The 17,498-nt window shown below is 34.3% G+C and overlaps 1 long non-coding RNA gene across 1 annotated transcript; it reads right to left on the bottom strand.

The window, feature by feature from the left end:
- Positions 1–3,157: 3,157 nt before the first annotated feature.
- LOC128154001 (uncharacterized) lies at positions 3,158–8,117 on the bottom strand. The gene is made up of 3 exons (XR_008239205.1): positions 7,680–8,117; positions 4,764–4,878; positions 3,158–3,461 (listed from the first exon to the last, which is right to left on the bottom strand). It is a non-coding gene; the product is annotated as an uncharacterized LOC128154001 (long non-coding RNA).
- Positions 8,118–17,498: the final 9,381 nt, after the last annotated feature.

The following is a 17,498-nucleotide window of genomic DNA, read 5'->3' as shown; positions in this document are numbered from 1 at the left end:
TTTTAGTAGATTCATAATTCTACTTCTACCGATAACTCACATATATGTAAGACAATGCATTATTGTCTTATACTATTTTTATTCTCAGGAAGGAAACTGAATTGAATACTGCACCATAATAAGCACAAAATTATTTAACTGATGTGTGACAAACTCTACACAATTAAAAAAGATTATGTAGGGCAACAGGTAGCAAACGAAAGGGGAGCTGGGAAAACATACTAAAACAAATAGCTTTTATGGTTCTTCATTACTGAAAATCTTGCTTTGCTACACAGTATCATCACTAAGATGAAGTAGATTAGCACTCACAACTCTAACGCAGATAATTTTGTCAAGGTCATTAGGTGTTCAATAGTGTTTAGTAAAGCTGTAAAAGAATTGCACCTGGATGACTCCGTAATGGTTTGTATATCAGGAAATGGGAAATGTCGTGCAGATTGGTTACAGATTATTTTAGGGGATTAGTTACAGTGCTTGCAGATGCATTTGCTAGGGGTAAAACTAGGCAGACAACAGGTTCAGAATCATCTGTTATAAATTCTAATTTTGTACCCGGCACAGGCCTATCAATTTGTGTCTAATTATATTCTTCCATGTGAGATATAAAATACCTCAGGGTTTCTATAATAAAGGCTCATTAATGTGGACGAGAAATAATTCTGAAACTCTTTCTGCCAGGGCTAATGTTAATACAGATTTTAATTGCTCTTACAGGATATTAAAACACAGATTTTTTTTTTTTTTTAAATCAGTTTTAATCTAATCATTAAATGGAGCCATTTTTGTAACCCTATATTTTCAAGTATTGCTTCTTACACTGCTAGGTAATTGCGTCATTACCAGTCATGTTGAACCAGAGAATAAAAGATGAATGCATAAAGTATAAAAGGCAATATTATCAAAGATATATGAGAGTCAATGCCCTTCAATTCCTTGTAATTCCCTTTTCTACCTTTAAAATATCCTCCTTCTGCTTAGATAAGTACATATTCTAAAATGTACTTATACAAATAAAACAATAAGTATTGTGAATAAAAAAGAATTAGCATTTCATTATAATTTAAAGGAAGTCAAGATTTTTCTCCAAGGTAAAAGCGAAAAGCAAAATCCTTCCAACAAAGACTTTTACTTTAAGAATCAAAATTGCTAACCTTTGATGTCAAGGATATAATTCTTCTGAAGCTAGTCTGGTCAGGTCACCAGAGGGTGAAAAACAAGAGCAGAATACCATTCCAGATTGATATTAGTTGACTTTGAGGGCAGATAACTTAACATCTCTGTTCCTCAGTTTCCCATGTTTTATGGATGAAGAAAAAACATTATTTTTACCCACAGTAAAAAGCACATTCTCTATTGTCAAATTCCGAAAATACCACTGTATTTCAATAGCTTATTGGAAATAGCATTCAAGTAAATATTCAGTACTGAAAAAGAATAATATTCATGGACTTTGTGGTGATGGAAGAGACACTTTTATGCACACCTTGTCAAACTGCAAAGTACCACTAGCCTCAGGGCTGCTATCATTTGAATAGATGACAGGTGCATTTGTCACAGGATGCATACTATACAGCCACCTAGATAAATATAATATATGATGGGCAAAAGGCCCTTCATGTTTTAAGTTTTGTCAGGAGAAGGGGGAAAAGACAAAAAATGAAAGGTTCTCACTTGGCATTCTAAAACAGTAGAAGATTGAAAAATAAAGCTGATTTGAAGAAGCAGTTCTTGTGGTAGAACTGACAGTTCCTTTATAAAAGGGAGCTGAGCTAACAATAAACTGATAAATAGATTCATAAAACCAGTATGTGTGTTCAGTAAAGTGAGAAGGGGACTTACAAATGTACTAAAGTTTTGATACCTTGGATAAGAAGTAACAGCAGAGAAATACAAGTTTTCTGTACATTCATGTGCTTAGCAACATGAGGAATATATTAAGGTATCTTAAGAGAGTGTTCAACTTAAAAACTTGTTACCAAAATATCTTACAATTTCTTCCTCCCTTGACAGCTCCATGAAAATATCCTGAGAATGGTATTTATAAAAACCTACTAGGGAAAAACTCTACTAGGAGTCTTTTTGGGAAGTTACTGTATCTTCTTGCAGATTATAATAGCTGAATACAAATCCAACAATAGATCTGAGTAATGTCTGTTTGACATTGAATAGATCAGGTAGGATAAACAAACAAACAAAGTTGTAAAAGAAAGAAATTGGCCAGCTTTTTCACAAACCAGAATTAATAATCAATAGCCTTTTTATTCAGGGGATGTATGCTTTAAGATTTAACAGTTGACTTTTAGTAGAAGACTTTTTCAGTGATGCCATAAACTGATTCCACTTAAGAACTGTAAAACTTATATTTGTGCTAATAAGTGAACTAGAGAGATAATACTGTTGAGTTTTTCCTCTTCAGGAAATGGTTTCACAGTACTTCTAGAAAACTAGTTGCTACTCACAAATGTCAGTGCCTTAATTACCAGTTAAATTCATTTCATCATTAACATGCCATTTAGTTGTATGCACCATTAGCTTTTCAGGTTTCAGTTTAGAAATAAATTGTGACTGAAAATTATATGACCTAAATATCCTCCACATAAATAGAAGTGACCAGTACTGGGAGGTAACAGGCCAAATACAAGAACTGACAAGACTGGTTCTGCAATGAAATGCTCCCAGAAATGTCTTAGTACAGACTGGCCACTGCAAGAGTGTGTTAGCAACCTGACAGACAGATATCTTTCTCTCCCTAGACACCAAAGGCCTTCCCTAAGCACCCAGTTGCTTTCCCATTTAAGATTCGTCATATATATAAATTTCAACCTTAGATTTATATTGGATAATCTTTGGAGACCTTGAGAGACAGAAGGAGATTTACATCAACATTCACATGAGAGCATGAAGCTAATGCATTCTTTAAAATTATTTGGATAATTTACAAGCTTGATTTTTATTATAAGAACTAAATATCTATTTGGAGACCCAGTCTTTCCTTCTTTTCTTCCTTCTTTCTAAATGTTGTTACTAAAAAAACCAAGTAGAGATGTGTAGACTTCAGCATATCTATTTTTATGAGTTCCCTTGGTCCTTCAACTTAAATACTTGGTAAAATCCATGTTACAATTATTTACAGAAATTAAAACCTCACCTCACTGTAATTCCATCTCTTTTGCTAAATGTGTAGTGATTTGTAGCTGGAAGAGCACATACAGGTTCCATTCAATGTTTCGCATGCTTCCACTCTGCTTCCCCTCTCTTGTTCCTCCCCAGGTCTGTGCTCCCACGCCTGCCTTGCCTTCAGATGCTGCATCCCCCACTGGGCTTTACTGCCTGCATGAGTTTTGCTTTCTTCTCTCTACTGTTTTCCAAAGCAGCTTTTCTGAGAGTACAGTGGATCTTCCTTCCCAAGTTGTTTAGCCATCATCACATCACTGTGTCTGACTGATCTGTGGGAATTCCTACAGAATTCATAGGTCAAAAATGATAACCGGTTAGCTAAGGATAAGACTTTCCAGAAGCTAACAGTTTGGCCTAAGTTATAGTTAACTTTCCTTGGGTTAGGGGAAAAAACCCTCCAAAATCAAAAAAAGATAATTCCTTTACAGTGCAATTTCTTCTGTCAGATTTCAGGCTCCTTCCCAGGATTTCCCCTAATCTCTTCCTTAGAAATAATTAAATGTTTTATCAGATACTTCCCTCAAAAACAGAAGCAGCTTGCACAGAAATTTTCAACCTGAACCGCGGATATATGATAAAGTTATAAACGTCTGACGCAAACATATAGCAGAAAACACTAGGCAACTTTAACGCTAGGCAGCACTACAAACTTCAAGCACAGAACAACATGTAATTGTGTAGGAAATAGAAGTATGGAGCTTTGTAATAGTATTGAAATTAAAAGAGGGCTGGCTTTGAGGGAGAATTATAACTTTACTGTGGACATTTTATATAATTATATTAATAGGATGCAAAAATGAGAACAGCAACTCCTGCATAATTTAAAGTATTGTTTGTGAAACTTCCTCCTTTAACAGCAAAAGGTACAGCAAAACTTCTCACTTCTTAATATGAATGAGAAAAGATGGCTTAATGAAGCTAAAACACTTAAAATTAATACGATAATATTTGTGTTTCGCTACCGTTTTATGTTTCTACAATTATATAAAAATTTATTTCTAATAGTTTGCAAAACCAGGAATACTAACATAAATGAAATGGCAAATACCAAATGCCGGTCATTTCTACAGAATGATAATAACCTCTGCATTTTCCTTAAAAATCTTGGGGTTTGGGTTTTTTTTCTGGTATTTGTATGTTCAAATGGCTTGGCATCTTTTTTCTGTCATCCTAAATATTTACAAGATTCTGAAAAGCAAGTTAATAATGATTTTTCAGACAAACTAACAACATAAATGTATTAAAAGTCCTTCTGTAGGCTTTAGTGAGTTCCAGATACATTATTTTTTGTGCAATGTGAAGAACAAGTATATTCACTGAATCAATAACAAACATCCTTTAAGAAGCAATACAATTGTTAAACAAGGAATCATTTCTAATAAATATCTCAGTCCTATAAAGAGATGTGACACTATGGTATTTATATTTGACTTGAGGCTCACAGACTACATAAAGACTCTGTGTGGGTGTAATATCTGCATCCAGGCATCACTTCACATAGTAGGTTTGATTTCTACACAGGGGAGTCCCGTTACTAAAAGTTGAAAATATTTAAAAGCACTGGATTAAATTTTTGCTCTTACTGTTAACCTGAACATTTTCATGCTCCTCTTCTGCCTGAGAGCTCTGCTCTCTCAGTATCATCAGATACTGACCATGACAAGGTGGTCTTTCCACCAGGAACTGAAGACTCAGAGCCTGAAAAACAAACAAACAAAAAGCATTTATGTCTTAACGAGAAAAGCCTGTGCTAAAAATACCTGTGCCTGAAATGTCAGGCCTGAACAAGAGACCAAGTTGCCAGTTCTCACTAAGTATCTCTTCAAAAGGTATTTTTCAGAGAATTTTTGACTGCTTAATAACTTCCCATTAGTGGACAATTCCTTTATTTTTTTTTTTCAGACTCAGTCTAAATTTAATTTTTTTAAAAACAAAATAAATACCTATCTTTGAATTACAGAGCTGAGCCAATAGAGCTGCACAATCCCTTTTGGTTGTTCATTCCTTTGGGCTGGAAGCTTTTCCTTTCCTATATCTGCTAGTGGTATGCATACCTGGTGTGCTACAATTGATGACACCTTTTAGTTAATCACAAGGAAAAAAACCCTACATTTCAGAGTGATAAACATTTTCCTTTGACATTTATAATTATGCCTACCTGTAAGGAGAATACAGGTACGTTTCATTTCCAGCCAGTAGTAGAGACAACATGCTACATACAGGCTAATAAATTTGAATAGTATCAAATTTTTTTTTCAAAAATTTTTTTTCTATGAGAATGCTTATATTTATATTACACCTTCTTTCTTATTATCTCTTTAATCTTTGCAAGTACATTATGAAATTAATAGAAAATCACAAGTAAACTTGTGATGTAGTTAGAGGTTTGAAAAGTACAGCCATAAAATACTGATACCCATTTTTCCAATGTGAATTTTTAAATGAAAAATGGTTCACTATTAATCCATTCACTTAAACTGTAACAAAAAAATACTATTGAATGTGGTATTTTTTACCATGCATTCACCACATGTCCATTTAATTACAAAAAGGCTGAAACAAGTAGTTGTTGGGTTTTTTTTTCTCTCTTACACCAGCCACTAGTTAGAGAGATTTGTAAACCTTCAGGGTAAAATATTTAATAGGATAGATATGGTAATACAAAGTTTTATACTTAATTTTAATGAAATTAAACTGAATTATATGAACTGTAACAGATTTTGTACAACATGAAAGGTAAATAATGAGGCAAAGAGTCATTGCTTATTGCCTATGTTGATGTATTTATGTAATTGTCATCTGGTTTATTATTCACATGGGAAAGATTTGAATTTTTAATAGATTTTAAGTTCTTAAACAGCTGTCCTACTATCCAGTGGTACACTTAAAAGAGTTTATACATTTTCATAACTGCTTTATAAGAAGATATTAGGCTAGATGTGAAACACTGAACACCACTCTGAAATACATTCTGTACAAAATGAATGCTGTTTTTTATTTAGACACAATTTTCTTCCTAATTATTTTCATTTTGATTTAAGAAATGAATGTTCAAATAGAAGTGATTTAGATTTATGCACATGCTTAACTGTGTGCATTTTAGCTTCTGCTTTTTTGTTTTTTTGGGGGACTGCTTGCTACATAAAGATAAGAGGATGGCTCAGACCTGAGGTTGTTTTTGAAATTAAATAGCTATGGTTAGCTTGAAGATACTTCTCCAGTCTCTTGTGACCAGAAAATATGTTGAATTAGCACATAGATTTTTACTTGAAGTTAGAAAATGGAGAAAATCAGTGGACTGTGATTAAAAAAATAAGGACTGAAATTATGCCTATTCAGAAGTACTTCTGATCGTGCAGGTCCTACAGGTAAGTATCTAAATAAGCCGCATAACCAAAACAAATGTTTCAGAATCAGGATTACGTTTGCCCATACTTCATTCTGAAACAATTTAATTTTTATTTCTCTTTTGGAAGACTTTTATTAAACAAATAGTACATGTGGTAGGTACATGTCATTTCTGCTTCTCCTAACATATTTAGAGTCATAAGGACATGCCTGTTAATGATATGAATTTTGTTTAGCCATTAGATTAGAAACATGAAGGACATAAGTGAATCATTTATAGTTTCTTAATTCTCTGTGATGGATTCAGGTCATGTTTTCTGTTACATCAAATCTGATTGCCAAATTGTCAGCTCTAATGCAAATCTCAGTTTTAATCTCCCCTGCAGCCCAATTACAAAATTAGTTTTTGATCAAGTTCATAGATTTTAGAATTATCTTTTCATTATAAATTGAAAAACTGATGTTTAAACTTGGTTAGTGCATGTAAAAATAATAAAAACTACTTTATGGGGTACTAATAAAAATTGCAACAAATTCTTAAAAATGAAGTAAAAACCTTCCCATGCCCAGAATGTGAAGAAGACTACAAAGTTACACAGTGCATGTAAGGAAAGGAAAAGATAAAAACTTCAGTAATCTTCTAGAAACTGATCTTACTGAAGCAGTGAATACACAATCAACAAAGAATACTGTTACAACTTTGTTTGAGGATACTGTCTGGGCATAACCTACAATTTTATCACAAAAATTAAGCGTATCCATTTTGTGAACAGACCCAAGTAGGAATTAGGTTTTCTTCCTCTGGGTAAAACCCCTTTTCTTGCTACAGTTTGTTAAACCAAGCAAGTTTTTAAATCTAAGTTCAGAAAACATACATTTTCATATGATACACAGCATTAAACCCATACAAATCATAGTTGGATGATTGCCTACATTTGTCTTGAGAATGAACGTGAGCTGGCCAGAATTTCAGTTGACCCTGCTGACACCTTTTTTCCTTTCTACGAACACACCAAAACCAAAACCCCAGGCTTCTAAATTCTAAAGCTGAGTTTAATTCAAATTCAAAATAGAAAAATGGACTTCATAAATACAGAAACTCATTTCTGCTGGTAATAGCAGCATAAAAGGGTCTTGCAATCAAACCTCACTTTTGCCCATGTTCACACAGGAGGGCTTTCCAGCTGATAAACTCTGGTGATCACCTCTCACTGCAAATCTCACAAGTCTCTCTCTGTGTATCCTTTTGAGCGTGTTTCTTTCTATTCTTCACACTGGTAGCTGATTGTATGTCTAGGAGTGTAGAAAGCAACCTGGACACATGCTGTCAGCTTGCCATCACCCATGCAGCCCGGCAGCTCCTCATCCCATGTATGATCCCTTGTGCCCTGGATGCAGCAGCAGCTTGTGAACATCCAATCCATTACACTAGAGCAAAACAGAATATAAAATCCATCATATGTAAATATCTTTTATTTAGGATGGCCCTTAAGAAACAAGTTATCTTTGCTCTCTTAACCACATATGCCACCACTTACAACAGCTGATTGTGGAGAGCACAGCATTTGGGTATCAGTAAAACAACAGCAATAGATATACAGAGCCCAAACATTAAAAGAAGGGGGGAAAAAAAAGTAAAACCCAAAAGTTTAGTGCATACTCCAGGTGTGCATTAGTTATTCATACCACTCCTCTGGCAAACCACCCTGCCTGAAAGTGTGTGAAAGGGACATGAAAAATGCAGAGGAAAAAACTCAACACCGACAATAAAGGGGGCATTCCTTTTGAAAAGCAAAATACCGTCATGTGACTATTAGAGAATCAGAAGACATGGGAACGCCAGCTTGCCCTAGAAAAGCAGATAGCATTACAATGGTTATTTTATTCATAATGGCATTTGGTTTTATCACTAGCATTCATTCATAATGTGCTTATCCCAGCCCTAGCACAGCCTGTCTTGCATACACCTACCAACACCACATTTATTTTATGTGTGTCACTGTCAAAAACTGGTTGACAGTAGGATGGGGCAAATTTAACTGTGTGCTTTGCAAACCCTACACTTGCTCACAGATACCCACTGGATTTACACGGTTTACATAACACTATCTATTCTGTTTCTATATCATCAATGGCTACATCAGGAATGTTAGAAATACAGAGCATTCACACAGCATTATGAAACAGTAAACAAAAAATGCACACCAAATCGGCAGGCAAGTCAAAAATTACTCTCCTATTAAAGGCTTGGGTTTTTTTGGCTTTAGATCCATTTCAGAAGTGAGTAATCTGATGAAAAAAGAAATTGATGTATGCTTCCCAAATCTTCAAAACAGTAGAAAGAAATTAATCACATTTTTGCCTCTCAGTTGTTATAACAATGATGAATGATATACTCCTTGAGAAATGTTGCTGAATCATCCAGTAAATTGTTTGCTCTATAGTAGGTCTCATCCACAGATATGCTGACCTTCAGGGTGTTCCTGACAGGCTCAGTTATCAAAATCTGTTTTTCTGGCACAAATTCCATTCTTCCAAAACTGTAACTTGTTCATTTGTAAAAAAGGCTGCCAGTAATTGTGCCTGTTTATAACCTTTCTGTCAATTTTTTCTTCATGTAACTCACAAAACAGAAGAACGTTACACTGAATAGTAATGATGCATTTAGTGAAGTAACCCATTCTCAATGTCATAAACACATTAATAACTTAATTTAAAATGAGGGCAAACTGTAACTCTGTTCAGCATACTGAAAGCTGATAATTCAGGAGGGTTAAGCTCTTCATCATTTACATAACTGACTAAAAAGGAACTAAAAATAAAAATTAATACTGAGTGTTTACCATCTGATATGCATTTTTCCTCTGAAGATGTTTTTTTAACTCTCTCTCATAACTACCAGCAATACAACTTTAGAAAGAATGACAGTCACCCCGGGTCAGGACTCCACAGAAATGGCCACACAAATGACCATACAAATTCGGTACTATGGCACAGTTCTGCAGTTACACGGGAGAATGGCTCCTACTCAGGTGAGCATTCAAATACTCATTTAATTTTTAAGCATATCACAGCTCTACTAAATTCAGAAAAATCACTTATGGTCTTAGCTTTAGCTACATACCCCCTCTTTATCAGTACAGTCCCTGGATCCTTGTGGAGAAATGTTGATTGTAAACAGCATTAGGGTGCATTATTGCCTGCAGGCTGAACAATCTCAAATTCATTTGGTCCCACTTATTAGGTAAGCCAATCGTGGCTATTCCAGTATTATTTCTCTCAAGGGAATGGATAAAGGGTTGAATATGTAATAACATCCTACAGCTTGAAAGAACTTAGACATTTTAATTTTACCTGAAGTAGTGTTCCTGACATACCTGTAATTACTATGAGCTGGCCGTTAGTTTTAATTTTGACTAGTGTGGAACTCAACAGGCACTGTAAGACAAGACAGGCAAAGCTTTCAGGAAAGACTCAACCTGACATAGAACATTTTCATTCTCTACAACTCCCAGAGGAAGAGTTTCTCCTCCTCAGGTAGGAAAACCATGATCTATGGGGAAATTGTATCATACATGCTAGCTCTAAACAAGCCAAAGATAATGCATGTCAAAGTACAATGGATCAAAGACGCCAGCTAGAAGGTTTGCTGCTTTTCTGCATTAGCACAAGCAAGCAGCACCAAGGCACAAGGGCTAGCTGGAATTCATGTAAAAAAGCCAGGAAAATACTGAAACTACCCTGAAATTATGTGAAATCATGATTCAGCATATATAAGATTAACAGTTTAAAGTAACCTCAGAGCTTTCACTACAGCAAATGTCTTAGAACACATTACCTTAACAACCTAGATAGCTGTATTAATTGTATGGTTGTAATAGGAAGCATATTTACCACATGTGAAAAGATGTGTTATATGTACAAATTTAAGGGACATGTTTTGCTAATCTATATACTTATAATATAAATTACACAAAGTCCTTATCATTTATCATTGCTTATCATCAGTACCACATTATCATTTGCAGACAATTCTTTTTTTTTTACAACCACTTTTAATGGTACGACAAATTAACAAGTTTTTCAGAGCATTAACTCTGTAATTGTTTCCTTTTTTTTGTGTAGTAACAGATGGGAGTATATCTCTTGGGATAAGAGAATCAAGAATCCTTTATTTGCAAAGCAATTTTCTCTCTCATTGTAATCAATACCTTTTATTATGTACGTATGTATCCAGTTAAATGGAAAAAACAAATGCATCTCTGTACATAAACATACAAATTAAACTAAATAGGTGAATCGGTCAGTTGAACTTTTTTCTCTAATGCAAGACAGTGCAATCCTTATGCAAAGAATAAAACTCTTATTAAAAATAATAAATCTCATAGTTCAATTCTCTACAAAATTTTGCTGAAGGGGTTAGGGGAGAGACTGCAATATTCCTAACTTAGTAAGGAAGCAAAAATCATCAGTTTCCAAAATTTAACCATATGATCATGCTTAAACAATTTTTCTACAATGGGAGTATTCTTGCTGACTGATGAATGCAACTTTTTGAACTTCACTGCTGATGCACATACATTTGAACAGGAATGACTACTTCTTTGTCTTTTCCATTCCAGAATTATATACCATTATAAGCTTCCCAGATTAAATTTTGAACAATTTTTAACAAATCTGAGCGATCGTGACATTTTACTTTATCCAGAAACATGTCTCTTTTTATGGTGGTAACAGTGATTATTCTCTAGTGGTGTATAGGCAGGTAGCATAAATTGTTAGAGAAAACTAAAGACCATGGAAATGAGAAGTGAAGTACTTACACCGTTTTCTTTTTAAAAACAGTCTAAATCCACCTTTCATATTCTGATGTGTAGTGAGTTATTGTTCTCTTGGAGTACAAACTGCATTTTTTTTGCATGCTTTGACCATTTCACTTCTGGCTAAGTGACCTAACTATTCAGATCCAATTTTAAGCAAACATTCTTCTCAAAGTAAATAATATCCTCTCAGTTTAATAATTCCTGGTACATATTTAATAATGCACCTTATTTATTTTTATTTCTAAATAGAAAACAATTTGCTTTATTTCAAATGAAAATAGGTTACAAAAAATCACACTTCTAAATTCACTGGATCATCTTTAATGATCTAATGTTCTTTTTCCTTAAGAAAATGTTACTTCCCAATCCTCATGTTTTAGGGAAAACAAAGACTTGTACACTTACTATTAGATATTTCATTTATTATCGTTAATAAAGACCATAAAAAGATCACTAATTTACTCAGAAAATAAATACTGCAATGATATAAAGACTTAATTTTGTTTAAGTATATTGCTATACTGATATTTAATTTACTGTTACTGAACATTTCCATGAATACTTCTACAAGTGACTCTAAATTGAAAGATGAAATGTGGAAAATTACTTACAGTTAGGTCCATTTTTGTCTTTGCAGTCTCAGAGGGGTTGCCTATGAGCAATAGCATATCTATTTGAAAGACATTCAGCAATGATAACTGTAGGTAAGATCATTTTACTGAAGAAAGAAATTATTTCCTATTCAACACACGGTCCACTCCAATGATATCCCATTCCTGTTACTGCTGTATTCAGTTAATTGTTAGCTCAAAATGCAAATAAACTTTTGCAATGGCAAAACAACAGATTCTCAATAGATGCAAGAATGATCACCTACAAGAGAAAGAGTTCTGATAAAATTGTAGCTGCATACCTAATATTTTTAGAAGCCTGTCTTAGCTGAGCACATGCACGCTTGCAGTAATATGCATTTCTAAGCGAATAACAAATAGCCCATATTCTTTATTTAAGAGGTCCATATTGATTTTTGAAACAGTTGTAAATAGCTACATTAAGAATGCATGCATCTTAATTACAACCAACTCAAATGTGCAATACTTTTTAATGATGGTAAATAAATCAATCAGCATAAATTAAAAATGACACAGGCTCAGAACGAGACATGCTGTACCTGACACTTTCAGCCTATAAGTGGATAATAAAATAATAATAAATTGTTGGAATACAGTGTCTGGTAACTGGACATTACATACTATACTGCTACAATATCCCCATAAAATATAACCATATTTATTGCTAGGATGATTTTGCCCCTCTTTTGTTAGAATGAGCTTTGACAAAATTTGACTTAATGTACTTTTCCTAATTCAGTTCAAGTTACAATTGTTACTTGTCTCACTGCTACATGATCTGACTAGGACAGAAAAAACAGTGTTTTAAATATGGATTAGGAATGTATGAGTGAAACATCACCTACACTTGTCCCCTGGTGACAGTAAAAAAAAGACAAGAATTATCTGAATCAATAAAGATACAATGTGATCATATTTTGACACAAAAAAAATGTATGGCTTGAATAGCTCTGAAAAAACAAAAGCTGTGGTGTTTTGTATGGTGTAGCTTTTTTTTTTTTTTTTAAATTGTCTACCATTCTTATAAAGAGAATATTTGATTAAAAGTATCTTTGTTTTGTTTGAAATGACAGGTCTTATGTCCATGATCTAGATTTTGTAATAAGAGCCAATGTTTTGAAGAGAACTTTTATGAAGAACGTTTCCAGTTCTGTCCCATTTTAATATTTCCTGCCAAGTTGTTATGTTCTGTAACTCATTTAATTTTGTTTTCATTCTAGCAGCAGTATTGGTTATGTTAAAACAAGGTTTCAATGATTTTACCAAACCTTCATGAAATGAATTCCTATTTGTTTAATTACTATTCATACCCAATCATTTTTCTTGATATAACAACTTCTTCAGTAGTTGTAGTGCCTTAATTCAAAAGGTTAGTGAGAGGAGCAGTTATTACATTTAACCTAACATTAGAAGCATTTTCAACTTCTCAGTTATACTGCTAGAATATAAACTACACCAGACAAAACATACTTGGAAAGACTCCCTTTTCTACAATTGCATTTTTCTTATCCTAAATGGTATGGCAGTGGTATACCAAACGTACAGACTGGGTGCCAGCTGTGCTTACACAACAGTAAACAAGTTTCATGTAGTCCAAATTATTTTCATGGCCAATTCCTAAATCTTGTAGCATCAGAAGACCTTAAACCAGATATTCTGAGAAAAATAAGGTACACTGACAGTCCAAAGAAATCGCACCTCTTTAATCAGATAATTGCCTGCATGATTAATCCTGTTCCTCAAGACATTGGCGTTAAAGCCATAACACAGAAAGAAAAAAAAGTAGATCTCTGATACTTGTTGCCTTTGTCAAATTTTGCTCTAAGCCAAAATATAACAGTCCAAAAAAAAAAAATCTTTGAAGAAACAAGTATCACGAGATAACAACGTTTAAAAAAGAACACAAAAAATCCAACCAAAAAAAGCCCTTTTTGTGTAATAATACATGGTGTTTGTTTCATCTACCCATACACCTACACCCACGTGCCAGCGCGCAGCAAGGGCCGGCTGCTCCCTAAGGGTGGGGAGCCCCACAAGGCTGAGGCCATGCTGGGGTGTCCGCTGGCGGTGACGGGCAGGATTGGGTCCGGGGAGCAGAACCAGCGTCAGGGACAGCCCCGGGATAGCCAGGCAGGGCTGTGGGGACAGGGACGGGCCCAGGACATCAGCCTGCGGGTCATGCCCGTGTCAGGGCCTGGTGGTGGTGGGTCTGGAGACCAACAGCTTCTGGTGTCACAGGGCAGGACTGAGGACCCCAGGGGGACTGACACGGCCTCCAGGACCATGGGGCTGGGAGGAGGCCCCTGGGGAGGCTGCTCTGGGCCACGGAGGCCCATAAACGCTCTCAGGGCCCTGACTTTTTCTGTATTAACAACGTATTGACAGTTAATGTTATCATAGCTTGACCATATAAGTATCTTGTCAAATTAAGTAAGTAATCTAATTTATTCAAGCATTCAGCTTGATTGTTATGCCATGATTTGAAGCCACCGGTTGAACAGGCTGTTTGTAACAGATTCAGGGAGTGCAGATGTGTGCCAGCAAGTTTGCGCCATTACTTTGCTTGCCCTCCCTTTTGCTCGTGGGTGTCGGTCTACAAACTGTCAACACAGCGTGCATGTTTGTTCACACCCAATTTCCCCTTTGGAGCAAATCAGCTGGGGCCCAGGGGAGCCAGCTAGCCACAGACTTACGCACCATGCCAAATAAGCAACAGAGAAACTTCAGTGTTACATAGAGATAAAGAAAATTTTTCAGAAAGCAAGTCCTTCTTTGCACTGAAAAATGAATTTATGTTAGCAGAAATGTATGCTTTACTGTATATATATATATATATAGAGTGATTTCAACTGTTGTAACATGCTTAGGTGCTCTGTTGCATCACTGTCTATTTTTCATTAATAGCTTTTATTTGGAAAAAACGTATGGGCACGATTATATTTCCGTCAACAGAGAATTTCTTAGTTGGATTGTAGAAATCAACCGCCAGCTAGCAAATTGAAAAAATGCACTGCAAGTCAGACTAAATTATAAATAGCAATGATTTTGGATCAACCTAGACTTCTTTAAAGCAGCAGGATTGAACCAACAAACAATGCCAAGGTATGCAAAGTAGAAAGCTACTACAAATCTGCTTTCATTTCTTGCTTTGTTTTCAATACATTGAAATTAAACATTAAATTCATTCCAACATTACATTCTTTGAGATTTATATACAAAATTCTTTTGAAGAAACTCCACTCTCATAGCATTTAACAATAATTTTGATTCCAGAAAAGCTTCTAGAAAGTGATAATGTTGGGAGGATTTTGTAGAAATAGCAGAAAAAAATAAAACCAGAAGAAGTTAACATCAAGGAAGATAAAATGGGAAGGGTAAAGGAAACAAGCAATTATGCATAAATGTTCAATACTTGGACTCAATTGTTATACACATGACAACAGTATTAAGGGCTAATCAATACAAGAATGATATTATGTAACAATATATTAACAGTTGGGTTATTCCTGCAATTATTTTCTAGCAGAGACAAAAATCTCAACGCTTACTTTGTAAGAACAAGTTATTATCCTTAATTTCAGAGAAACACAAAACAATTTTTATGCTTAAGAAATGTAACATACAAAATTTCCTTATGCCAATATGATTATGAAATGGGTTCACTGGCCACGTAGAGTGAAAGGGTTAATATATTTTCAGACCTTGAAATATATGAAGATAGTATTTCTCAACCTTTTTTAATTTAAGGACAACTTAAACTTTTTACAAAAAAAAAAAAAAAGGAAAACATTGCAAAGAAATGCTATCAGTAACAAATTAATAGGTAAATTGTACCTTATTTTCATCTTCTGTGTTTATTTCTTCTTTGTTTGCGTAAGAATGTGCTTATGCGGTTTACCAGCACAATGACAATTTATTTCTCTTCCATTTCCTGATGTCTTACAATCATGAAGTGGATGAAATTGCAAAAAGTGAAAAAGCAAGCCTCAATTTTTACAAGAAAAGGAAGTTTAAATTCTAAAGTGAAACTCAGAAAAATAAATATTGTGATAAGAGACAAAAATTCAAATAAATGAGCTTGCTAAAATAAAAGCATTAAGTTATAGACCAACTAGCCTGTAGTTGGTGTGAGCAAAAGTTAGTATAAGTAACCCTAGATTGAACCTAAAGAAAAACAAATAAAAAGGCAAACAGCTTCCAGTGAGTAATTTAAATCACCTTAAACAACACATGAGTAGAAAAGGAATGCAAGAGGTGAGGAAAGAACCATTAGTGAAATAAGCTACAGTCAAAGAAAAAAACCTGGAAAAATAAATTGAACAGGATTAGAATAGAGACTCTTGGAAGAAGCAATACCTGACTCTCTCTTTCCAGTATAGAGTCTTCAGGTTCCAAAAACTCCCAGGTTGTCTGGCTAAGGGACTGCTAAGATTTTTTTTTTAAGATGGGACTGCATATTACTACTTCACTTTGAACAACTTTATACATCTTCAAATAAGCATCTTTTACTGAGATTTACACTTTCCATGCCAATAAAAATCCCCCAAATTCTTAATCATAGAACATCTTACAATTGTGACGTACTAGCACCAAGATGTTATGATAATAGAAGCTTTTTTAATCTGTAAAAATAGTGTATCCACGCACTATCTTGCTACATGATGTTGTGCAGCATTGCCTCTGAGAGTTATGAAGGTCATCTTTACAGGAGGACAGACAGGTATCGTTAGTTCATTGATCACAACTGTGTATTACTTTCAAATTCACATGGTATTAGAAGCACTAATGCTGAAAATTGTTCCTTTGTCACAAAATATTGTACTTCAATAGTATGAGGTTGTAACAAAAATGAATGGGATTTTTTTTTTTATTATTATTTTTTAATCTGAGATGTATTGGATGAGAAATGGAAAGCAATTCTGATTACAATCTAAAAAAACTAATTTCATAGATGAGAAGATACAATTTGTTCAGCTGTTTATTTCCAGAAACTTTATGCAGATTATGAAAAAGGTTTCATAATCCTTACAGTATTCATCATCCACCAATTTTTGTCCAGACTTCATTATTTGAAAGAAATAGTATTACTTTATAGCAATAAGGCTCGTACTAATTTTAAAAATATTTCCCTGCATGTTCAAATGTGAACACTACTAAAAATTTATTATTTTTAAAGGACATTGCAAGAAATTGAATTTGTCCAATGGATGTCATAACAAGAATGGAAAAAGTAAAAGCTTGCCTACTGTCTTAGGATAACACAACAATCTCCATCTTTAAGTCTATACTTACAGAATTAAACCCAGGCAAACAAATTATTTAAGGTTTCTATCTCCTGGTTCTTCCATTTTTCCCAAGAATAATCTTGTCAGAGGTATATGTGATAGTGGATCACGACTTATCAAAAAGTAAAGCATTTCACAATAATAGCCACAGAAAAGTGATAATATCAAAGCCAGAGTACTGTGTGTTGAAATTTTGATTTTTGAGATTCATCTTGGTTTTTACCTTTATG

This window comes from Harpia harpyja, chromosome 18 (genome assembly GCF_026419915.1).
Source record: "Harpia harpyja isolate bHarHar1 chromosome 18, bHarHar1 primary haplotype, whole genome shotgun sequence".
Classification (NCBI taxonomy): Eukaryota; Metazoa; Chordata; class Aves; order Accipitriformes; family Accipitridae; genus Harpia; species Harpia harpyja.
The sequence above is the reverse complement of the archived record's forward strand: the minus strand, read 5'-3'. Positions and strand labels throughout refer to the sequence as shown.